General features: G+C 44.4%; 1 long non-coding RNA gene across 1 annotated transcript; it reads left to right on the top strand.

Moving 5' to 3' along the window:
• Nucleotides 1-4,318: 4,318 nt before the first annotated feature.
• On the top strand, nt 4,319-17,448 carry LOC130403663 (uncharacterized). Its single transcript, XR_008904115.1, has 3 exons — nt 4,319-4,646; nt 4,981-5,096; nt 15,961-17,448. It is a non-coding gene; the product is annotated as an uncharacterized LOC130403663 (long non-coding RNA).
• The last annotated feature ends 354 nt before the right edge of the window (nt 17,449-17,802 follow it).

Genomic DNA, 17,802 nt, shown 5'->3' with positions numbered 1-17,802 from the left:
AAATACGAGCGAATGGTACCATGGCCGTATGCTGCTCAGGGCCACACCCCCACCCTCCACCTTGACCCACCTCTAAAAAACGGTACGTTTGTGGAAAGCTCATTGTGGGACTGGTTCGTAGTGGCTGTAATTCTTCGCCAAGGCTGAATTTCTTGAACGTCTTCAAGTACTGTATTAGGGGCCCACTAACAGCAATATATAAGCATTCATAAATTAGCATGCCATGGGATCTTTAACGCATGGCATTGCCTACTACAGTGTTCATTCATTCAGCTCCGATGGAAAAAATTAATAATCCAGAATCCACATGCTATTTCTATGCAGTTTCACACATATGAACAATCTTTGACATCATAACATTTAAATTAGGCTAATTGTTTGCATGTTTGTGCTGTGTATAGCCTACGTGTGTTTAAGCTTATGTTACAATTCCGACCTGCCTAGGCATGTCAAAATAGCAACACCAACTGCGCTATCTGCTCGGGCACTTAAAACAGGATATTTTTGGTTAGTTGCACAACTGCTTTATCCATCTGTAAGATAGCACCTTGTATCATTTGCGCCGGAACACGCCTCTGCTTTTCGCCGACACGCCTCTCAGGGTGCAAGTTTAGCGGCGCGAGTTTCCTGTGGGGGAAAATCAGCTTTGCGCCGGGTGCAAACTAGCAACGATACATGCGGCGGCGTAGAAAGTCATTTGCGCTGGGTGCAAGATAGGGCTCTAGTGTAACGACAGCTACGGCAGCAACCTACTTAATTATAGTGATTTAAGCATGGGCTTGTGTGGGGGAGAGGGAGAAGGGGAGGTGTGGGGGCAAGATTACTAATTATATATGGCTACTTGATGTGGGTGTATGAGATGTTCTTTCTTTTCTTTAGTTTTTGCCAGAATAATGCGTCATTGAGATTAAACATCTCCATTCAAGTGACCTGGCCAAGACAGGCAGCATTAGCTTACTGTCACACATAGCTTACATACAAAACATTAGAAAAATCTGACAAATAAAACAGTCAGCAGGGGGGAGGGGGGATATCAACATCGCAAAACATTTCGGGAGGCTCAGGGAGGAGTGTAATTTTACATTTTAGCAAAAAAAATTGTTTTGGTTGACTCTATAGACATAATTCACCAGACTGTGTTTATGACTTGTTTTCGTTCTGTGTTATAGGGACGCTGTCTCTTTAAGATCTTTTGACTTGTTTGTTTACATGCCGGTCGGTGTGATGTAAAAATTTAACGTTTTTATATGATAAAATAAAACGACATGCCGTTATGTTGTCGATGTTAGTACAGTTATTGTCTATTCACTTATTTCTAGTGGCGTTCCGTGCATAGGCAATTTGTCATTTTCATTTCAAATTGAAGCAAAAGTTTTATTGACACTCTAAGTTGGTTGCAAGGGTCTATAGAACATTTTTTGTCCGAGGGCCGGACAGGCCGGTCAAAAAATTGCCTTCTAGGGGTGTTGATGCCTGCAAACCCACCACCAACCCATTCGTGAGGTATCTCACATATGGGGTACGTCTCCCAGCGTATCCCTCAGAAGCACTTTATCACTACGCCAGGCATGATTGGCTGGCCACGTCTGACGCACCCAGGTTAGCCCGCTATATAATTATCTGACCGTGCGTACGGCGTCATCCAACTACCTCTTCTCGTTCAGAAGTAACCATCGTGTCGGCTTGCTCGCCATGTTAGCCTGACCGACGAAGACCCATTGCTGCTAGAGCCCCTCATTCCTAGCGGCAAGACTCAAGAAGCCTAAGCGGGCGCAAGCACCGACTGGGGTGAGAGGATGGAACAAGAGGACCCAAGGGCGATGACTGAGTCCGAATGCCTTGGGGGCTGCGATGCCCACGATGAGCTTGACTCACTCGATGGCTCAGACGACGCAGTCCTGTTTGAGGTGGACGGCGTCGACCCGTTCATACGATCGAAGAGACTGGTTAACGAAGGACCCCGCGCGACCTAAGCACAGAGGGTGCGAGAGGCGATGACGGCCCGGGCCATCGGCACAAAGCTACACCATGTGTGAAGACACGCTGGCACCAAGCTGGGAATCCCATGGCCCAGCGCTCCCACGAGAAGACCGGTTCCCGGTACGAAGGCAAGCGCTTACCCCGGGTGAAAAGCACAGAGAGACGACTTCTCTCCTTATTCCCCGAGTGTGTGGAAGAGGCACCTGGTCGAAGCCGTTCTCATTCAAGAGCCCGATCCAGGGGGGGAGCCACGCTGCAATGCGTAGCCATGGAGGAAAGAGGACTGTTCAAGCTGCCACTTGTGGAGCCGCAGGTCGCTCACCATCTCCAGCCGGGTCAGAAAGCTCTATCTACATCGTCTGCACCAAGCTTCCCGTCAAGGACGGACGGTTTCCAGTCTTCTATGACCGACAAAGCATACAAGTCTGTGGCTCTTGGTGTGCGAGCTCTCAATACATCGTCCTTTCTGGGACGAGACGTGTGTCGTGACCGACCTATGCCTCTGTATTCATCGATGCGCCGTGCAGGCTTCGGGAAGGGCTATGGGCACCATGGTGGCGCAGGAAAGAGCGCGTCGGCTCAATTTATCCAGGCTCTCTTGCCGCGAGCAAGAGTCCAGCTTGTGGTAGACGTCGCTGTGGATCCAAAGGGCTTGTTCAGCCCCACTATGACCACCATGCAAAGCCGCTGTGAGGAAAATAAATGGGAGGGTGAGGCTCTGCAGACCTGCATGCCCAGGAAGGCGCAGCCTCCCCCCGCACCGACTTCCCGGCCATCCTGTGCACAGGCGGTAGCGCGGCCTCTGCCGAACTACAGAATTCCGAGGCGTCCCGGCGCGCATCCCAGACCTCCAGCTCAACCTAAGACTGAGGCTGTGTGGGTCAACAAACCAGCTGCACCAGTGGATCAGCAGGGAGGCAAGCAAGCGCCCGGGCGAGAGGCCTAAGCAGTCCACCTAGCTCGCTGCCGGGAGAGAGAAAGCGTGTCTGCCAGACGCACGCTCCTCTCCCACAGCAAAGGTGTATCTCCGGAGGGTCTGCTGTTGCCACTCAGGATGGTTGACAGTTACGAAACCCCTCCAATGTCAAAAGCGCCAACACGTTAACAGCAATAATTTGTACCCCCTACTGCATTTATAAAAATATAAAATGTTGCAAAACAAGAGAAATATTGAGCCATATAAGCTCTTTGTCAGAGAAGGCTACAAACAGGGGGAAGTAACTGCCACAAGAGGGCAGCGATGCTCCGCCTGTGGCACGGACGCCGGCAGTAGGCTCACTCGCACAGCGAATGCAACAGTGGCGGCCAATTGTAAAATCTGAGTGCATGAGCACCAATGATGTCAACACCAGTCAAGAATCCTCCCTCTGTCCAAGCACAGTTTGTAAGTTTGTACAGCATATTGTCTCTTATGGAATTATAAAACTACTGTATGCTCTTGTTTTCTTATAGTCACCATACCTAAATACACCAGGCCTCATACCAGTGCCAGTAGCCTTGAAGTTGGTGAAACCGATGAACGCTATCAGCCTGAGCCTCTTTTCAGATTGCCCACTACCCTCTACCTTCTGCCCTGCATGCAGGTCTTTTTACACCTCACACTGGCTGGAGGAGTTATTTCCCCTTCTGCAAGAGACAATTCCCTAGGTTAGTTAGCTCAGCAGGCTCCTCTGTCTGTTTAGGAGGTAATGGTAGCAGCAACCGGTCCTCCGGGCTTCTGCTCTGGCACTAGGCTACTCTAGGCTTGGCATATATAGAAGAATTCTGGGCAGGCACTCTATTGGGGCTCAATAGTCTTTGGAACACTCACATGACAAAAAACCCCAGACAGGGACGTGCACAGGGGGATTGCTCGGGTTGCCCGGGCAACTGCCCTCCTCGACTCATGTTGCCCTTCCGGGGAAAAAATTAAAAATATGTTTTTAAATCGTACAATGGATGCAGAATTTAATGTAGGCCTAGATAAAAAAAAATCACCACTCGAAACATTTCATAAAGTAAACATAGCCTCATTCATTTCCACTTCCCCCTACTGACTTTCACCGAGAGTGAAAGTCAGTAGGGGGAGGGAAAACTCTGTTTACGTAGCTGCAGCGCTGCACGCGAACGGCACCTGAGCCTACATGATATGCCTGTCTAGTGCCTAGACCAAAGAGATTGCCATAGTTGTCTTGTGAGACTGCCTTTTATGAAATGAATTGAAATCTTCATAAATCCAGGCTCAGTTTGCCACGTAAAGTTAGCCTAAATAATCAGACAGCCAGTGTCACAATCCTACTGTTGGGTAATGTTAAGCTGGAGGGTAACTGGTTGTTGTGCTAACTGTGGGAGAGGCTCCCTTGATTGGCCTTGATTATGGTCACCTGAGGGATCCAAGATGGTGGACAGAAGCAAGATGGTGTCCGGATAGACAGCATGGTGCCCAGACTTGGTTACACTCAGAAACCATAAGACTTTTTAAAACCTATTTGCCCTTATACAAGGACAGTACCAGGATTAGAGATTCCTACAGGGAACGTGACTACTCCTTTGTCGTGTATGTCTGTCAAGTGTTTGTCTATGCTATATGTCAAACAATAACCAAACGGGACAGGCTACCGTTCACCCCAACGCTTGGGCTATCCCTCAACAAGAGAGAGAAGGACCAGAGCTCGCCAGGAACCCAGGTGAGTCAATGCTCACGTGGCCGGAAACTAGTTGCCTGCCAGCTGTGGTTTGTTACCACTTATGTGTCTCGACTCCTGCCTAGACAGAGAGCCGTTTTGAATAAACCAGTGGGGTCGTGACACCAGCTAGCTTGCAGACAAGCAACCCATTATCACATAGGCTAATATTTGTTTGGCAAACTAAGCTACATGTATGCTGATTGTTAGTTTCTAACATTTTGTTTTAGCAAGAAGAATGAATGATTGAAGTAATGCAAATCATGAATTTTTTCATTCAAAATGGTTAAATACCTGAAACATATCACTATTTTGGGTATTGTTCGTTATTGTTAAGTGAAGCCGAAATGCCCACTGAAAAGAGGCGGATTCAGGAGGGAGAGAGACAACTCAAGGAGGCAGCAAAGGGGAGCACATCACTGCAGGGTTGGCTACGAAAAAGCCAACCAGCAGGTGAGACAGAGACTTTGCATTGTGATAAAGATGACACTGTAGTGTTGGCTATGAATTATTCAGACTCATATTTTAGCCTACCAACGGAAATAATTACATTTTCATAATTACATTAAATTTAAGATGAGGAGCAGCCTCAAGTCTCCAGACACGAGGAACATTTGGACTAGGAGGCATATAGGGCAGGTTGGCCTAAGTACTGATAACAAAATATGAGAGGAGAGGACCATGCTAGAAGGTACAGGGTTAAAGAGCCGCATGCTTAATAATTGTTTAAGCATGCGGCTTAAGCATGTGGCTTAAGCATGCGGCAGCCGAGCCGCAGTCAAGTTCTCCACCAGTTCTGCTGCGCTCTGGCTACTCTGGGGTTGGTGCTCTTTCACCCAGATCTGACGTCCAGTTCGCGGAACCTCCTTTGGTATACCTCCTCATTGATTTCATACTTGTGAAGGATGACCTCCTTCACTCGGATGTAATCTGTGGCATAATCCATGTTCATCGCCACATAGACGCTGAATGCTTTGCCGGTGAGGTATGGCACTTAAAAGACTGCCCAATCCTCTCTTGGCCAGCGATGAGCCATTGCAGGCCTCTCAAATGTGACGAGATACTGCTTGATTTCGTCACCCTCCCCTATTTTCGGGATGGCCTCCCTTGGCCATGTCAGGGGCGCTACTGGTGCAGGTGCTGTTGCATGTGCAGGTGCTGGATCAGAAGCTGGTGCTGGTGGTGGAGTATGCCCACCTGGCTGAGGTACTGGTGGTACAGGTGAAGGCCTTCGTTCATCCGCGACGTCCTCCCTGAGCTGGTTCAGCTGCACCTCCTCCAGCCCTGCTCCTGTTTGAACGCCTCCCGCTCCAAGAGCTTATGCAAGGCAGCTAGGTCGGACCCCTCTGGTGGGTCTCCGCCTGATGCTTGGTCCCCACCATCGCGTCTAATAGCTCTTCCTACTCATCCTCCTGCAGACCTCTGGAAAGCCTCTGTTCCATTCTGCGCCAGATTTGGACTCGTCCTCGTTGTCCACCTCTTCCCCGTATTCCCCCTCGTTTCTCCAGTTTCTCAAATGGCCGTCACTCATCCAACCACTGCCAACAAATGTGAGGGACCGACGCAGTCAACCCGTGTATTGGGATGCAGACTCATTGGACTAGACGGTGTGGGCAAAACCTAGGGATGGCAATTCCGCTTTGGAAAACAAGCGAAGTTTTGTTTCCTTCGAAAAATGCAAAAAGTGTTCAAAATATAAATTAATGTTTCAAAAATAGTAGTCTTGGGACGTGGGGCGCCGATGTTTCGGAGCGTGTATCGAGTAATCCAGAAAGTGTATCGAGGCATGTATCATTTAGAGGCGGTGCCGTTATTGATGACATATGAATACTCGCTGGTGCAGGAGATGGTTTGAAATGTGGGCAAGATTCACCAACCAGTGTAATCACGCAGTTTAAAAGAACTCTATTTTTTCAGTAACGGGGTAATCTAACTAATTACTATTTCCGTCTTTATAAAGCTGTTACCGTTACTGTACGAAAAATGCAGTGCGTTACTATGAATTGATTGAATAAACTGCGTAATCCGAACGCACCCCTGGCTCCAAACACAAACTGCTAGTGAGGAGACCGGGTGGGTTAACAACGAGGTAAGCGATTATGATTTGCTCAGGCAGTCATGTTTCATGGTAGCCAATCGGAGCCAGTGTTTTTACTAGTGGTGGATTTAATGATTCTTTTCCGTGACCCAGTTCGCGTGATTCAGTTCGCCAAAGGAGTCATTCGTGAATCGTTCGTTCGTTCGTTCAGTCGAGTTTCCGGTAGCACTAACTCCACTGAGTCTGACTGACTCAGCTGAGAACCGTGCAATGGCGTGCATTCCATGATGCGATTTACCGCTACCGGAAACCAGGCTGAACGAACAAACGATTCCGTTTTCATATAGTTTTCGGAATGTTTTGCATCCACGTTCCAAACTGAAGTTATTTTGATAAACAGTTGTCATGGTTACGTAACTCCGCCACGCCTCTCTGTTTAGATTACAGGCGCGCAATCAGATGATATTTACAGTTGATCAGCTGGTTAATCATTTTCGACCCGGTCTTGTCCAGAAACGCCGCTCCAAGTACGGTTTGAACTGTCGTCTTTCGTTTTTTTTTACCATCACTTAAGAACATTAAGTAGCCTACAGCGCTCGCCTCCGGCGTTGGAGCAACGACTATGTTTGAGCCAATATGTCGAGTTGTTTCTGGAGATAAATTAGTACAATGTAGCCTACAGAGAGATCCTCATTTGCATTTCACCTGCCATTTTTTTGATGAGCTTCTCGGCCTTGAGCGCAAGCTTGTGGCAGTGTCATGGCAGTGTCATGGCAACCGAACGTCATCGTTTCTGAAAGCCTCCGTCTGTCCACACTATAATGCAAACCCAGCGTTTTCACATTTATCCACCTCAGCGATCATTTTCGAAAAGCATCGTTTCGGAATTCTCTGTTTTAGTGTGGACGGAAGGACTAAACGGATGAATATTGATGCTTTTGTAGATTTACCCGGGTTAGTGTGGATGGGGCCTCAGTTGGAAGCATATCAGGGCCTTGAATGGGCAGTTCAACCATTTAACACATTAAGGCCAAGTGAAAACTGCTCAGAAAAATCCAAATTCTTTCACATATAGCAACTTTCTTTTTTTTACAGTAACACAAATAGTTACTTTCCCTGGTAACTAGTTACTTTTATTATAAAGTAATTCAGTTACTAACTCATTTACTTTTTGGAACAAATAGTGAGTAACTATAACTAATTACTTTTTTAAAGTAATGTTCCCAACACTGTCACTAACACATAAAAGCGTCAATGCGTCCCCTGCCTCTTCAGCGCGATTTGACGTTTTGGTGAGTTTCGGTGTGAGTTTTGATGACAGTTTCAGTGAGTGTTTCAGTTTTGCTATTGTTTTCATGGAGCATGCGATAAAGCGAAAACATTCCCCAGTATGGGAACACTTTGATCTAATTTATCCTAATAAGGTAAGTGTTCACTTATCTTGTATGTTTATTATGGTAGCCTATTTCACACTTGCCAAATTCACACCACCACCATCCAAATGCTCCAGAGAATGGTAGACCAAAGGGAGCCTGTCCGGGCAGCTCTTGGTTGCTTGGTCAGTGACATCCCTGTATTGACATCCGAGGAATACACCGGGTGTCTGTCCATCTCGTCTCCATTCCACGAAGCAACCGTGGAGCTTTAAGAAGGGGAAAAGGCAAAGAGGCAGCAATGAGGAGCACTAAATCACTGGCTACAGAGTTGGGAGAGTACCTCATCAAGCTTGTCAGGGAAAAGCTACATACTTTACAGAGCTCTAGCAATAATTTACTTCCTACATCATCTACAATCATTTCCAGCAGCTTCAACATAAATTTCATCACATAATGTAGTTGAAAGACCTGTTAATAATTTAATTTAGATTAATTATGAACCTCACTTACATTATCTGTTTATGCTTCTCAGGAAACAAGCTTTTGAGTCATCTAGATGCCAAAGTGATGGCATCCAGAATGACGCACAATATGACGGCTGATGCCACAGTTGATGTTCAGCGGCATATATGCCAGAGCCAAATATTGGGGGGACCGATGACCCGCTTCTCTGTTGGGAGAGGCAGAAGTGCATTTACCCAACCTCTATAAGCTTGCAACTGGGTACTTGTGCACACCAGCCTCATCTGTTCCCTGTGAGAGAGTGTTCTCCAAAGCAGGAGAAGTCATTTCCTGGAAGAGGAAACGGCGAAATCCAAGCACAGTTCAACAAATTGGTCAGTTCTGGGGATTGTGCACAAGCACAATCCCCTTCATATCGTCTTCAACCATAAGCAGAACACTCTTCTTTGTTAAAACACAGTAGCACTTTAAAACAAAAATTGGCCTGTCAATGTACTTTTTTACTGTCTTATCAGACATTGATGAAAATGACATATTGAAAGATTTTATACAGTATTCCACTTATTTCCATGTTACACACGAATACACATGCAAATATACATTTTATTTATTTGGATCAATACATGAACCATAAATGTAATAAATAGCATAAATGCTAAACAATATATAGCATGAATTACTCCTGTAGGACTTTTTGACCAGCAGGGGGGTTTGTGTGCACATGAAGCCTCGAGAAATTACCCTTTTTGCCAGCAACTTGGTTGGAATGCTTCATAGACTAATGAAGCTTCATCTGTCTATCACTTAAATAGTTTTAAGCAATTTAGAAACTTAGCATAGTGTAGCATAATTTAGCATAGCATAACTTTAGCATAGCGTAATTGTATCATAGCTGTAGCATAACTTAGCATAGCACTTCTATTACTAGCTTCACATCAAGCCGGCACCTACCCTCATCCCCCCATCACAAAATGAGACGCCCCTTAAATAAGGAAAGGAATTAGTCAAGATTGGACCAATCAAGGCCAGTTCGGCCATACCACTAACATGGGGAACATTTCGTGGCCAAGTTTTATATTACTGAATATAAAAGATATTGTAGGAAAACAAAATATCAACATTTCCCTCAATAACCTATTACCAAATATATATATATATACACACCCTTTGCACAACATATAAATATATACAAAACAGCTGTTTACAGCCAACACCCCCCTGGGCTATTCCCGGTGAACTCTGCCCTGAGATGGAATGAAATACTGCCCCCTACTGTGGCAGAAGTACAACTGCCAACTGCAATTGTCCAAGTATACATGGCACTGAGAAAATCAATTAATTGGCCGAAGCATTTCATGCCCCGGTACGATAGGTGGCGCTGTACCCATTTCAACTAATAGAGCCACCGGCTGACCTCTTTACGTCACTAGCAACAACAAAGTCAAGCGGCATTCGAGGAAGATGTTTTCAGTAGACAGCTGTCGGTTCACTTCAGGTCCGTGTCATCTCTCCAACGCTCCATTATTCCGTACTTTCGGTCGTATGCGGACTCCTCCGGCAGCGGTGGAGCAGCTCCTACGGGAGTCCACACACGGCAAAAATCCCTTTCTCATGTCTCGTTTCAATCTAGACTTCAGACGTCAGCCGAAGCCAAAGGTCCATTCCCCCAATTCCCTTCTCCACCATGGCCGATATAACCCCCATTACGAGTCTTTACTTGTTGCTGAAGTAGTCCTATCAGAGGGTCGGCGAACCTGACGCCGGCTTTAAGATTTATAATATCAGAATATCCCCCATAGTTCGGTCGCGGCGCAATGAAGGAATAAATATCTTAAATTCGTTGGACATTATTTTGACAGGTGTGCCCGAAGTTACTACTACAACCTCATTGATGACCAACATTTAGAAAAACTTGTACTTTTAACTCAGCCTTGGGTGAGTTGTTGGCTCCAAGACCTTATTTGAGGAGCAAAAGAGAGACGTTCCCTCAAGGGCTGATGTTTTCTCCGGGGTAACCACGCCGTTCACTTTGACCTGCAGTGGGTCTGCTTAAAGGTCGGAATGAAGCGGCCACCGATTCTTGACAGGCTGGGTACTTTATTCTTAGTTCCACTAACTTTACAGTATACGATTGCACACACAACCGGACTCGTTCATTCACTAAAATGACACACGCTACCGCTAGCTCTCCTCACTCGTCACTCACACAACACTGCCATTCACACGCACACACATACGCTACTCTCGTAACAGAACCATAGTGTGTACTGAATGCATGTTGATGATGATAAACTTCTTATAGGGGGTCACTACATTGGCACGACACCGGCTTCCTCCATCTTCTTCGCCGCCAACAACACGACTATTGTCTCCATATACTTCTGGCTCACGGCCCCGGGAAAAGACCTTGAGCATTCACGGAACGCAAAATCCAATTCCAATCAAAATTGAACGTATACATGCACCCTTAATGCGACAATCTAATAATCTAGGGGTCTCAATCTGACTATGAGTAACCCGATTCGATTCGATTTTAGTCAGACTAAGGTGTATACATGCATGTTATTAAACCCCTTCTAAAAAAGCGGAGCCTAGTTGCCTCTATTAACAACTACAGACCAATATCAAATCTACCCTTCATAAGTAAAATTGAGAAAGTTGGCCTCCAGAAACGTAATCACTTCCTGGCATCAACTGGTTGCTATGACACTTTCCAATCAGGATTTCGACCCCTGCACAGCACCGAGACCGCCCTTATTAAAGTTGTAAACAACATCCGTCTTAACACAGACTCTGGTAAAACCTCAATACTAATGCTACTAGACTTCAGTGCTACATTCGACACTGTAGACCATACAATCATTTTGGACAGGTTGGAAAACTGGGTGGGGCTTTCAGGCACAGTCTTAACTGTGCACAGACTAACTAACTAACAGCTCTCGTGCAGGGCACTATATTATATGGTCAGCCGGACATATCACATGATATAAACCTGCACTTTTCACGTTTACATGGTTAATTTGGTATATTTTCCTATTGTATAAGTGAGGGATTGTTCTGGACTTAAACTATTTCCTAAATATAGTATATAATACAATAATGCGCATGATTAAAATGTAGGTACTTGTGTCCTGTGCATCGCAATAATCACTTATCTAATGTATTGTTATATACATTACAAAATGGAGAAAGACAGAACTGTTCAAAACAACATCTGAAAAATTGAAAAGATTTGTCAATAGTTTGATGTCATGAGCCATGACACATTACAGCTCATTGTCAATTGCCTTCGGCTTCACCATTTGTCTTTGCCATGCCATTGATGGAAAGAGTTAGTACTGAAATGATATTGACTGTAGGAAACTGACAATCATGTGAAGTGACTTTCGCAGAAGCAGAAGTGGAGCCCATCATTGAAGCAAGAGAAGAGCTTTGTTGTGGACTTTTTCCGTTAACACAGTAGTTCCCAAACTTGTTCATTTGGCCCAGGCATTAGAAAAGCTTATTGGTGTGGCACGTGTTGACATATTCCGTATTCCGTATCAGGGAAGCCATTATGGAGGTTAAAGGTCATGTTCATGCATTTTCACCCTGGAAATCCAGAGTTCTCGTGAGAGCACCCCCCCCCCACAAAGCAAGCTTTATGTACAACAGAATTAACAGAAATGTAAAGCATTCATTTATTTATTTTAACCAATTCGGAAAACAAATCATTCCTGTTTTTGAGCAGCGAGGACATCATCCCGGGCTTCCTCTTTCAATGCTCTTCTTCCTCCTCCTCCTCCCATACCCATATTTTCTTTGGGCGGGTGGTGTCGCCTGTGGATCGTCTCCCCAGGTATCATCCTGCTGCGATGGGTCACTTGCATTTTCTTCCGGCTCCTTCTGCGAGGGGCCCCCTGCAACATCTTCTTCCTGCTTTGATTGGCCACCTGCATCATCTTCTGGCTCCAAGGAACCAATGATTAGCGGATGCTTAATTGATGCACTACAACCAATAAGGTTGTGCATAATACCAAACAAGGGCGAAGATGCTGCGGTTGCCTCCCCGCCATCAGTCCCAGTGGAGGGATTCTAGATAACATGTTGTTAGCTGAATCCACTGACCAATGAGCTAAATATTGAAAGCATGCATGCTACACTATGGTATGATGAGCTAATATGCAAGAGCTTACACCAAGAGCTTATACATTATATCTACTTTTCAGGTTGTCCCACTTCTTAGACGCCTGGTGTGTGGCTATCCGGCCCTCCAGCCCAGCTTCTTCACCACCGTTCTGTGGGTCAGAAAGAATAAGCATTAGTTAATGGGTCAGCCCCACAAGGCTGAACTGTGCATGAACAAAAAATGAATGAGCATGACCATTTTATAAGGCTACCTGTACCTAACAACAACTAGTAGTAACAACCCAGGCATGCTAGGACACACACACACACACACACACACACACACACACACACACACACACACACACACACACACACACACACACACACACACACACACACACACACACACACACACACACACACACACACACACACGAAAATGTAAATTACAACTATAGAATGATAATAAGTAGGGCTAGTCCATGTGTGTCTTACTCCCCGGCTTCACTGTATTATTACGCCCACTGAAGAGGGAATTCAGCGCCACCCTCGCCTTAATGATGGCGTTGGTATCTGAAACTTCAGCGAATTACAGGGGGGCATAAACATACCATAGACATGCACATTGCACATTGTAATCAATGCATTCCCTTTGTATTTCTTCAACCCATTTGTGCAGTGTATTCAATGCATTCCCATTGACTTTTTTCAACCAATTTGAGAGTCTGCTCGCACTTTCAATTACACTATGTCCGCACATGCGTGTATATCGCAGCCAAAATTCATTAAACCAGATAGTTTGCCACAGTATGCTATCGCTTAATATTGTCTTATATTAAGGGTTAGGGTTAATGCAAGTTATTGTGTGATACTTCGCCTCTTCTCCATAATGCTTGGTTTGGCTTACTCTTGCTCCCTTGTCTTGTACTTCATCGTTGGCCTGTCGCTTCAAATATTGCCGCCATAAAGGATTATGGGATACAAATAGATAATTTCCTTTCTTAAATGTTGGTCAGCAGTAACCTATGCTAAGGTGCCTCGACACAAAGGTTGCGTCGAGGCACCTTTCCTAAGCATTTAATTCAAACAACCTTTCTTCCAAGTATTTCCGGGTCATCTCGTTAGGAAAGCAAAAAACAGAATCCATAGAAGCCCCCAGTTTATTGTAAGTTTGTAGATAACAATACATGATCTGGTTATCCATGTTGCCATGCAGAAGATCACTTATTGAGTTTGTGTGGTGATGGCTAGTTTAAACTGTTCACACTGATAACTCAATGTGCAACAGGTGTACAGCCTCACTCAGCCCCAGAGTCCAATTACACTCAGCCAGGTGAGGTTGCTCAATCCAGTCAGCCTACATACACTTTCCCCACACCACCTTTAAATGTTTTCGCCCTGCCGGGTCTCAGCATTTTTGCCACGGCTGATCCATCAAGAATAATGACTACTACTTGGCTTCTGGGATTGTTAGAACATTCCTCTTGTGAAATGAAGAACCTTTAACAGTGCACAAGGGCATACTTTTTTTTCCGGCTCTGAGCTCCGTATTTTAGATGGAGCTGGCCGATATTCTTGATTCTCATATCTGAAAAACCCAAGTCTCCATCTCCTACTTGAGAGGAAATGTAAAGCCTTCCTTGAGAATAGATGGCAATCACTTTTCAGGCATACTACTGTAAGGTTTTATTTTTAATGTACTTTTGTCTAAGATTTAATAGGAAGTGGCTGGTTGTTTTCTTTTGAGTGGTTAATTGATGGCCTTTTTGATGCTGTGAAGCAATGTATTGCGCATAAGCCAATACAAATATTTTATTAGAGAATATAATGCATATATCACAGTGACATGACAGTTATCTTGAGAGCATGATGACTGCCTGTCATATGGGATGCCTTGAGAAAGGCGTATGAAGTTCCAGGGTTGGAGATCCCTGCCTGGTGCACTTGTCATGCCAGTGCCATCCAGAATATTTCATGCACCTTTACTGATGCCATCTCAATGTGCAGACCTCCTCACATTATTACAAAATTGTCTTCATCATGAGTTGCATGTTCCGCTGGATCAAGAGAGGCCAACGCTGGTTTCTGTTGAGGTTGTCGACAGCCCCCTTCACAATAATTATTGTATGGTGAATCATTGCCACAATGGGTAGAAGCATTGGAAGGGCTTAGACCTGGTGGGACACAACGTTGCTGGCTTTCATGATGCCCAAGAGGCATTCACAACATGTAATTGATCTAACCACCTGGGGGATAAATGGATTAAGAATAAATGATATATCATCTGTTATATGGGTTAGGATGTTGGAGAAGCAAGGGTGTTTATAATCCTATTAACAAACTATTAATTATTTTCCATGGCTCTATGGAGGTGTTAACTGTTCAGGACCATTTTGTTTTGTGGACGGACTCATGCATGCAGAGAGGAAACAAGTTTCCCAGTTGCAAAAATGTTGCATCTAGTCAATTTATAACAAGCAAACTCTTATCTGACACCCAACTCTTTTCCATTTACTCAACTGTGAGTGGGCTATTCCCATTGTCAAATACATCAGACAACATTGGAACAGGTTTGTGTATTTGTTGAGTGAAACAGGAGGCACAGTTGTGTATGATGCTGGTAGTGAAGCCAGATGCTGCTAGTGTAGCCATTCTTACTGGAAGTTTTTTTCTTGTTTGGTTGTGTACAGTGGTGTACCGGGGATTTTTTGCTGGGGGGACTTTGTATGACATCATCAAAAAGGAATCCCGCTTGCACGTCCTAACATCGCCAAGCTACCAGTTTACAGACAGGCTAGGCCGGCAGTCACGGCAAACACATTTTCAATAAATACAAAACAATGTCGAAGGTTATATTAGTAGAAGATCAATAGAATGTTATCGTACTATTTCCCGGTAAGATCAAATCAATTATGGTCATACCAGACATAATCAGACATGTTTTAAGCCAAACTGATTTAATGTCGTTTTTTGTAATCAGAGCCTGGTCAATTCTTAACTTTGATGAATAGGTAAATAAAGTGGGTTACAAATAAGATAGGCCTATCAATAACCACATCATCCTGCTGCTGTAACTGCTGAATGTATGACCTTTGAGAATAATTAATACTTTTCAATTGTATGTATTTTATATGAAAGTCAAGTCGATATTTTTATTGAGGGTTGTATTTACTGGGGTGATTGTAGAGCTATTCACATAAATAGTCTTCCTAATTGTGTATAATTTGGTGATTTGTTTACTCATTGTTGGGTACTGCTGAGTGTTTGCCTGTCTCTGATCCTCGACTGTACCCTGTGTCACTCATCTGGTGTGTTTGATGCTGATTCCCAGTGATTGGAGCCTTCCGCTGTTCCCCAGAGAGTTCCCCCGGGACCACGCTCTCTCTCACCCCGTCACCCCGTCAGCCTGCTGGGAAGCCATGATGAGCTGCAGGATTTGTGTGTGTTTGCGTGTTGAGGGTATGGGCATGTTGGGGATGTTTAGATATGTGTGTACATATATATGCGTATATATTGTGTGTGTGTGGATATTTTGAGTATGTTCTGTGTGTGTGTGTACAGATATCGAGGATACGGTATGTGTGGATATTGAGAGTAGGGTGTATGTGCGTAATTGGAAGGGGAAATTTAGGTGCACACGCGCACAGCCGAGTTCTGACTTTCATGTTCTCACTTCAGAGAGTTTGGCGAGACCTTTCCTCCCTTGCCCTTGGCGAGACCAAAGGGAAATATTTATAAATCATCTGCACAACAAATATTGAAGCTGGCCTGAGGTGTCAAAACCACTGAGCAGACTCCCTGGGCAGTAAGGTTGAAATGCTCTTTCATCACCTTCCCCAGAGACTCAGACGTCTCTCTGGACCTGGATCCAGAGCAGGCACTACTCTGTACCTGGCTGGACATTACCCAGAAGCCTTCTTACATGGACACGGCAAGACTTGCTTAACTTGTGCATGTGTGATGCAGCTTTATATAATTGTAAAATGTATTAGTTAAATGGAATGAATGATCTCATGAGCTCCGATGTATTTTAAAGGACAACTACTGTATATGCTGAAAGTGTCCATTAGATATTTGAGTGTGTCTGTTTCTGATACTTTGTTTGTGAGGGTGCTGGTGCTAAGGTGAAGATAGATGGCTGACAGATAGGAATCTGAAATGGTCAAACAATTACAAATGGTGCTCAAGATGAAAAAGGTGTGTAATGGCTTAAGTCAGAAATTCCAAATTCACACGTATTTGTAGAGCTATTTATTATAATAATTGAATGATGCGGAAAGCCTAATACAAGCCTCCATTACCCACACATTGCCCATGTGTGATGTAAACTCTTTGGTGATAAGCAATATCCAAGGTCATCATACTTAATCGATTGGTGGGATGACCTCACACCTTATTGAACAATGTCAATAAACGGTCCCACACCCTTTGCATAACACTTAATATTAAAACGGCTGGTTTAATAGACCCTTTCTACACAGGCTTTATAGTAGGATTAACACAGGTGTCGCTTATAACACTAATTATAGGTCTGCTTTTATGCCTACATGTTGTAGAGTAAACTAGTGAAGATAAATCTCATACCCATGCCCAGTGCCTGGACCCAGCGGAACCTGTTAGATGTCAATCAAACTGCTCATACCTGTTCTTGCCATGCCCAGTTGATCCTTAAGAAATCTCTGAAGAGCGAATATAGATGTTTATAAACATATGGCAAATAAAACATTTTCTTCCATTGATCAAATTTGATTGATGACAAATAACCACCTTTGACTTTATCAACAAATATGGATCCCGGTGAACAGGAACTAACTAAAATATGCGACGCTCCAACTCTATTTTAATGATTTAACTTTTTAGTAAAAGGACACACTTCCACATTTCTTTCAGTTTTTGTGTGAATCAACTGTGTGTATTGGAACAATGCCAAACATTTACAGGTGTTCACTAATACAAAGACATTATGTGGAATTATAATTATTAATTGTTTTTTAATACATCAACCCAATATAGATTGAACTGAAATTCACGGCATGGCCTGCAGAGGGCTGTATATCACCACGTGTTTAGTTCCTGAAATTTAACGAGCAACGGTTTCCACTGGCAGCGCATAATGCTGGTCTTTGATCGCCGCGCGCTGAAAGACGAGGACTGATCTCGCAGCTCCCTGTAG

This window comes from Gadus chalcogrammus, chromosome 14 (genome assembly GCF_026213295.1).
Source record: "Gadus chalcogrammus isolate NIFS_2021 chromosome 14, NIFS_Gcha_1.0, whole genome shotgun sequence".
Taxonomy (NCBI): domain Eukaryota; kingdom Metazoa; phylum Chordata; class Actinopteri; order Gadiformes; family Gadidae; genus Gadus; species Gadus chalcogrammus.
Note: the sequence above shows the minus strand (reverse complement) of the source record. Positions and strands in the feature narration are given on the sequence as shown.